Below are 9,241 nucleotides of genomic sequence, written 5' to 3'. Positions count from 1 at the left end.
ACAGACTCATGGTGAGGCCTGTATTTACAAGAAAGTGAGTGGGAGCTCTGTAGCGTTCTGATATTATATGTAGATGACATATTATTGATTGAGAATGATATAGAACTATTAAGCAGTATTAAAGGTTATTTGAATAAGTGTTTTTCAATGAAAGACCTTGGTGAAGCAGCGTACATTTTAGGCATCAAGATTTATAGAGATAGATCAAGACGCCTAATAGGGCTTTCACAGAGTACATACCTGGACAAGATTCTAAAGAAGTTTAGAATGGATGAAAGCAAGAAAGGGTTCTTCCCTATGTTGCCGTGTAAGGTCTTGAGTAAGACTCAAGGTCCGGCTACGGCGAGAAGAAAGAGAGAGGATGAACAAGATCCCCTATGCCTCGGCAGTAGGCTCTATCATGTATGCCATGATGTGTACTAGACCGGATATCGCACATGATGTTAGTTTGACCAGCATATATCAAAGTGATCCAGGAATGGAACACTGGACAGCGGTCAAGAATATCCTGAAGTACTTGAAAATGACTAAGGATATGTTTCTTTGTTATGGCGGTGACCAAGAGCTCGTTGTAACCAGTTACACCGATGCAAGTTGGAACACTGATCCTGATGACTCTAAGTCTCAGTCTGGGTACGTGTTTATATTGAATGGTGCTGCAGCAAGCTGGTGTAGCTCCAAGCAAGGCACTGCGTGGCGAAGTCTTCAACTGAATCGGAATACATAGTGGCTTCGGAGGCTTCATCGGAAGCGGTATGGATGAAGAGGTTCATTGTTGAGCTTGGTGTGGTTCCTAGTGCATTGGACCCACTAGTCATCTATTGTGACAACATGGGTGCCATCGCCAATGCACAAGAACCAAGGTCACACAAGAAGCTGAAGCATATCAAGCTGCGTTTTCATTCGATTCGCGACTACATCGAAGATGGAGAAGTAAAGATTTGCAAAGTACACACAGATCTGAATGTGGCAGATTCGTTAACTAAAGCTCTCCCTAGGGCAAAGCATGATCAACACCAGAATGCTATGGGTGTTAGGTGATGTCTACGCACGCTTCTATTCCTGTAGATAGTGTTGGGCCTCCAAGAGCAGAGGTTTGTAGAACAACAACAAGTTTCCCTTAAGTGAATCACCCAAGGTTTATCGAACTCAGGGAGGTAGAGGTCAAAGATATCCCTCTCAAGCAACCCTGCAATTAAGATACAAGAAGTCTCTTGTGTCCCCAACACACCTAATACACTTGTCAGATGTATAGGTGCACTAGTTCGGCAAAGAGATAGTGAAATACAAGTAATATGGATGTATATGAGTAGTAATTGCAATCTGAAATAAAAATGGCAGCAAGCAAACATGTAGCAGAACTTGTTGGAAACGGTGTTTCAATGCTTAGAAATAAGGCCTAGGGATCATACTTTCACTAGTGGACACTCTCAACAATGATCACATAACTGAATAAAGAAATGCTACTTTCTACACTCTCTTGTTGGATAACAAACACCATTCATTGTGTAGGGCTACAAAAGCACACCTCAAGCCGGAGTAAACAAGCTCCACAACATCCGGAGTTCATATTAAAGTAACCTCTAGAGTGCATAATAGACCATTGCAATTTAGACCGAGTACTAACATAGCATACACACAGTCAACAATAGCTATGAAAGGGGGAATAGATCGCATCAATACTATCATAGTAATAGTTAACTTCATAATCTACAAGAGATTACAATCATAACCTACGCAAAGTACTACATGATGCACACACTGTCAACATTACATCATGGAGGAGGAATAGACTACTTTAATATCATCACTAGAGTAGCACATAGATTAATAGTGATACAAAGCTCATGATCACATAAAGATCACACCATGGGAGAGGGAGATGAACCACATAGCTACCGGTAGAGCCCTCAGCCTCGGGGGAGAAGTACCCCCTCCTCATCATGGGAGACAGCGATGGCGATGAAGATGGCGGTGGTGTCGATGGAGATGACTCCGGGGGCAATTCCCCGTCCCGGCGGCGTGCCAGAACAGAGATTCTGTCCCCCGAATTGGAGTTTCGCGATGGCGGCGGCGTCCCTGGAGTCTTTCTGGAGTTTCGTCAATTGGTGTTGGGTTTTTTAGGTCACGAGGGACTTTATAGGCGAAGAGGCGGAGTCGGAGGGGCCAGGGGGCCCCCTACCCATAGGCTGGCGCGGCCAGGGGACCACCCGCGCCGCCTTATGGTGTGGGTCCCATGCTGCCCTTCCTCGTCTCCCTTTCGGACTTCTGGAACCTTCCGTGAATTATAAGATCGTGGGCTTTTGTTTCGTCCAATTCTGAGAATATTGCCCGAACGGCCTTTCTGGAACCAAAAACAACAGAAAATAGGAACTGACACCTCGGGATCTTGTTAATAGGTTAGTTCCGGAAAATGCATAAAATCATTGTAAAGTGTGAGCAAAACATGTAGGTATTGTCATAAAACTAGCATGGAACATCAGAAATTATAGATACGTTGGAGACGTATCAAGCATCCCCAAGCTTAGTTCCTACTCGCCCTCGAGTAGGTAAACAATAACAAGGATAATTTCTGAAGTGACATGCTACTTACATAATCTTGATCATACTATTGTAAAGCATATGAAATGAATGAAGTGATTCGAAGCAATGGTAAAGACAATGACTAAACAACTGAATCATATAGCAAAGACTTTTCATGAATAGTACTTTCAATACAAGCATCAATAAGACTTGCATAGGAGTTAACTCATAAAGCAATAAATTCTTAGTAGAAAGTTTTGAAGCAACACAAAGGAAGATATAAGTTTCAGCAGTTGCTTTCAACTTCAACATGTATATCTCATGGATAATTGTCAACACAAAGTAATATGATGAATGCAAATAAGCAAGTATGTAGGAATCAATGCACACAGTTGGCACAAGTGTTTGCTTCTAAGGTAGAAAGAAGTACGTAACTGACTCAACATAAAGTAAAAGAATGGCCCTTCGCAGAGGGAAGCAGGGATTACTATTTTTGTGCTAGAGCTTTTTATTTTGAAAACATAGAAATAATTTTGTCAACGGTAGTAATAATTCATATGTGTTATGCATAAGACTTCCTATAAGTTGCAAGCCTCATGCATAGAATACCAATAGTGCTCGCACCTTGTCCTAATTAGCTCGGATTTCCATGGATTATCATTGCATTACATATGTTTCAACCAAGTGTCACAAAGGGGTACCTCTATGTCACCTGTAGAAAGGTCCAAGGAGATAGATCGCATTTGATTTCTCATTTTTGATAGATCTCAACTTGAGGACATCCATACCGGGAAAACATAGAAAACAGATAATGGACTCCTCTTTAATGCATAAGCATTCAACAACAGATAATATTCTCATAAGAGATTGCGGATTAATGTCCAAACTGAAACTTCCACCATGATACATGGCTTTAGTTAGTGGCCCAATGTTCTTCTCTAACAATATGCATACTGAAACCATTTGATCATGATAAATCACCCTTACTTCAGACAAGACGAACATGCATAGCAACTCACATGATATTCAACAAATGTGTAATAGTTGATGGCGTCCCCAGAAACATGGTTACCGCTCAACAAGCAACTTATAAGAAATAACATACATAAGCTACATATTCTTTACCACAATAGTTTTTAAGGCTATTTTCCCATGAGCTATATATTGCAAATACAAGGAATGAAATTTTAAAGGTAGCATGCAAGTAATTTACTTTGGAATGGCAGAGAAATACCACATAGTAGGTAGGTATGGTGGACACAAATGGCATGGGTTTTTGGCTCAAGGATTTGGATGCACGAGAAGTATTCCTTCTCAGTACAAGGCTTTGGGCTAGCAAGGTTGTTTTAAGCAAACACAAGTATGAACCGGTACAGCAAAACTTACATAAGAACATATTGCAAGCATTATAAGACTCCACACTGTCTTCCTTGTTGTTCAAACACTTCACCAGAAAATATCTAGACTTTTAGAGAGACCAATCATGCAAACCAAATTTCAACAAGCTCTATGGTAGTTCTTCATTAATAGGTGCAAAGTACATGATGCAAGAGCTTAAACATGATCTATTGAGCAAAACAATTGCCAAGTATCAAATTATTCAAGACAATATACCAATTACCACATGAAGAATTTTCTGTTTCCAACCAAATAATAATGAACGAAGCAGTTTCAACCTTCGCCATGAACATTAAAAGCTAAGAACACCAGTGTTCATATGAACAAGCGGAGCGTGTCTCTCTCCCACACAAAGAATGCTAGGATCCGATTTATTCAAACAAAAACAAAAACAAAAACATACAGATGCTCCAAGTAAAGCACATAAGATGTGACGGAATAAGAATATAGTTTCACTAGAGGTGACCTGATAAGTTGTCGATGAAGAAGGGGATGCCTTGGGCATCCCCAAGCTTAGATGCTTGAGTCTTCTTGAAATATGCAGGAATGAACCACGGGGGCATCCCCAAGCTTAGACTTTTCACTCTTCTTGATCATATTGTATCATCCTCCTCTCTTGATCCTTGAAAACTTCCTCCACACCAAACTCAAAACAAACTCATTAGAGGGTTAGTGCATAATCAAAAATTCACATATTCAGAGGTGACACAATCATTCCTAACACTTCTAAACATTACCAAAGCTACTGAAAGTTAATGGAGCAAAGAAATCCATTCAACATAGCAAAAGAGGCAATGCGAAATAAAAGGCAGAATCTGTCAAAACAGAACAGTCCGTAAAGACGAATTTTTCTGGGGCACTTAACTTGCTCGGATGAAAAAGCTCAAATTGAATTAAAGTTGCGTAAATATCTGAGGATCACGCACGTAAATTGGCAGATTTTTCTGAGTTACCTACAGACGGGGCTGCTCAATTTCGTGACAGTAAGAAATCTGTTTCTGCGCAGTAATCCAAATCTAGTATCAACCTTACTATCAAAGACTTTACTTGGCACAACAATGCAATAAAATAAAGATAAGGAGAGGTTGCTACAGTAGTAACAACTTCCAAGACACAACAAAACAGTAGCAAAAATAAAAACATGGGTTATCTCCCAAGAAGTGCTTTCTTTATAGCCATTAAGATGGGCTCAGTAATTTTAATGATGCTCACATAAGGATGAGAGTTGAAGCAAAAGAGAGCATCAAAAAGCAAGTATGAAACAAATTTAAGCCTAACCCACTTCCTATGAAAAGGAATCTTGTAAATAAACAAGTCAATGAAGAACAAAGTGAATAGCATAGGAAGACAAAACAAGTGTAACTTCAAGATTCTCAACATAAAGAGGGGAAACTTAATATTATTAAGATGCATATAACCATGTTTCCCTCTCTCATAATAACTTTCAGTAGCATCATGAACAAACTCAACAATATAACTATCACTTAAAACATTCTTATCATGGTTCATATGCATAAAAGTATCATTAATTTTGGCATAAGAAGAATTCTTCTCATTAATAGTAATTGGAGCAGGATCATTATCAAGAATTTGAACATGGTAAACAAGTTGCATACTAAGAGAATTGTTTTTGGCAATCCAATCATAACTATGACAAGTTTCATAAGGATAATTATAACCTATGTCATAGCATTCTTTATAATAATTATCAAAGATTGGAGGCATAGTGTCATCATAAGAAATAGAATAGTTATCTTCCACAGTATGTTCATCTGTAACCTTACCATCATTGTTACTAGAAGGAGATGTATCAAGCATATAATCATCAGTAGCAAAAGGATTTTCAAACACCTCATCCCCAAGCTTAGAACTTTCTATATCATTATGGGAAGAAGCATGGATAATACTAATACTATGGCAATTATTAACATCATCATTTTCAGAATTAGTTTCCCGGAGATTTTCAATATCAAAAGTAGTGTGCTCTTTCAAATCATGATCACTAATGTAGGTAAAGGGCATAGGAAGATCATTGTACTCAGATTCATTATCATAATAATCATTAGGAGCAACATACTTACGGTTACCTATCGTTATCTCATACACGCGGGGATATGTTGTTACCTCTTTCTTTTTATTCCCCCTCTTCTTCTTCTTCTTCTTCGTTCCCTTCTTCTTCTTCTCATTCTCCTCGTTCCCTTCTTTAGGAGGGAGAGGCTTGATGAGAGGCTTCTCCATATAACCTGTTTTATTTCCAGAAACAATAGAAGAAACTTGGGAGGATTCCTCCTTTTCATTAATAAGTTCAAAACACACAGCGGTCCTATCATATTTTGGCAAAGTGTCATCTTCTAAAATATTCTGTATGTAAGTATTTGTATGGCAATTATTAATGCAATAAGAAAGACACCCATGCAGGACATCATCAATATCAAGATCACTCATATGTAACAAAGAAATTTTTCTTGATAACTCTTCACACCACAAAAATAAAGTAAGTTCATCATGCTGATTAAGAAGGATTTCATCATCACAATACAAATTTGCAGCACTCATGGGGTTCGAATTATCATTGGAGGAGCATTGAAAATTAAAATGACCCACTCTATGGCAAAGTTCACAAATAAAAGGATAGAGGGCACAAACTTTTTTTACCAAGATCATATAGAGCCCTAAACCACTTTCTAGTTTTTCCATTCCTATGATGGATACAATATTCATCTTCTATTTGATTAATTCCACAAGGTCTATGCATTCCACAAAAATTAACATGCTTATAAGAAATAGTATTTTCAGAAGTTTGGGCATGTTTATTGCAATCATTGATAACAGTTTCATCCTTCATGCAAGCATCTTTAAAAGGTTCATGATACTTATCAAAATTCTTCCTAGGCAATTCAAAATGAGAGGCAAAAGCTTTATAAAGATTTGCAACAACTTGAGAGTCAAGACCATAAGTAGCACTCATATTTCGAATTTTATCGAGTATCCATAAAAGTTTCAATGCATTCATAATCATAATTTATACCTGACTCTCTACCTTTGTCGTTTTCCCAATCTTCAGCGTTCTCCTCAATCCGATCAAGAAGGTCCCTTTTAAAATCTTCTTTGTTGCGCGTGAATGATCCAGAACAAGTAGTATCCAGCAAGGTTTTATCTTGAAAAGAAAGTCTTGCATAGAAATTATCAATGATGATATTACCAGGAAGCTCATGAATGGGGCATTTGAGCATTAAAGACTTCAACCTTCCCCATGCTTGGGCAATACTCTCTCCATCATGAGGCCAGAAATTGTATATGCGGTTTCGGTCTTTGTGAATTTCACTTGGAGGATAGAATTTAGAATAAAATAGAGGCACAATATCCTTCCAATCAAGAGAATGCCCATCCTTCAGCAGTTTATACCAATGCGCCGCTTTACCAGACAACGACATAGAGAATAATTTCTTCCTAACTTCATCCATAGAAATAACTGCACACTTGAATAACCCGCATAATTCATGTAGAAACAGTAAATGATCTCCGGGATGAACAGTTCCATCCCCTTCATAGCGGTTATCCATAACAAGTTCAATAATTTTCATGGGTATCTTGAAAGGAAAACTTTCAGTAGGTGGATTTAAAATATCACAAGCATTATTAGAGTTATCGCATATGGGAGATAAAGCATTATCAGAGCAAATTTTCTCCCCTAAAGATGGGAAGCTAAAAAGATCACAAAAACTAGCTTCCCCAAGCTTAGACTTCTCCATAGCATTAGCAGTAATTGCGTTCATACTAATAACATTGCTACTAGCATGCAAATAAGGTTCCATAGGTTTTTTAATTTTCGCATCACATAATTCATGTCTTATTTCAGGAAATAGATTAAAAAGCTCACTGTTGTTTTCCATTATGCCTAACTAGTGAAAAATAAAAACAAGAAACAAAAAGATGCAATTGCAGGATCTAAAGGAAATAGCTTCGAGCACTCACACACCGGCAACGATGCTAGGAAATAGCTTAGTAGTCGGAGGATGTGAATACCTTTTACCTTACCTCCCCGGCAACGGCGCCAGAAAATAGCTTGATGTCTACGCACGCTTCTATTCCTGTAGACGGTGTTGGGCCTCCAAGAGCAGAGGTTTGTAGAACAGCGAGCAAGTTTCCCTTAAGTGAATCACCCAAGGTTTATCGAACTCGGGGAGGTAGAGGTCAAAGATATCCCTCTCAAGCAACCCTGCAATTACGATACAAGAAGTCTCTTGTGTCCCCAACACACCTAATACACTTGTCGGATGTATAGGTGCACTAGTTCGGCGAAGAGATAGTAAAACACAGGTGGTATAGATGGTGGTAATATTGCAGGAAGTAAAGATGCGAGTAAAACAGGTAAACAAGCGATGTTTGCGGTATTTGGAAACAAGGCCTAGGGATCATACTTTCACTAGTGGACACTCTCAACATTGATCACATAACAAATAAATAACTTCTCCTCACTTGTGCTACATACACTCTCTTGTTTGATAACAAACACCATTCATTGTGTAGGGCTACAAGAGCTCCCTCAAGCCGGAGTTAACAAGCTCCACAACATTCGGAGTTCATATTTAAGTAACCTCTAGAGTGCATAATAGACCGTTGCAATTTAGACCGAGTACTAACATAGCATACACACCGTCACCAATAGCTATGAAAGGGGGAATAGATCGCATCAATACTATCATAGTAATAGTTAACTCCATAATCTACAAGAGATTACAATCATAACCTACGCCAAGTACTACATGATGCACACACCGTCAACATTACATCATGGAGGAGGAATAGACTACTTTAATAACATCACTAGAGTAGCACATAGATTAATAGTGATACAAAGCTCATGATCACATAAAGATCACACCATGGGAGAGAGAGATGAACCACATAGCTACCGGTAGAGCCCTCAGCCTCGGGGGAGAACTACTCCCTCCTCATCATGGGAGACAGCAACGGCGATGAAGATGGCGGTGGTGTCGATGGAGATGACTCCGGGGGCAATTCCCCGTCCCGGCGGCGTGCCGGAACAGAGACTTCTGTCCCCGAAACGGAGTTTCGCGATGGCGGCGGCGCCCACGGAGTCTTTTACGGAGTTTCGTCAATTGGTATCGAGGTTTTAGGTCACGAGGGGTCTTATAGGCGAAGAGGCGGGCGCAAGGGGCGCACAGGGGTCCCACCCCATAGGGCGGCGCGCCCCCTCCGGGCCGCGCCGGCCTATGGTGCAGGGGCCCCAGGCCTCCCTCCAGACTCTCCTTCGGTGTCCTGGTCCGTCTCGGTGAATTATGATGTTGGGTCTTCG

The sequence above is a fragment of the Lolium rigidum genome, chromosome 6, assembly GCF_022539505.1.
Source record: "Lolium rigidum isolate FL_2022 chromosome 6, APGP_CSIRO_Lrig_0.1, whole genome shotgun sequence".
Lineage (NCBI taxonomy): Eukaryota > Viridiplantae > Streptophyta > Magnoliopsida > Poales > Poaceae > Lolium > Lolium rigidum.
This window is presented reverse-complemented; position numbering follows the sequence as displayed.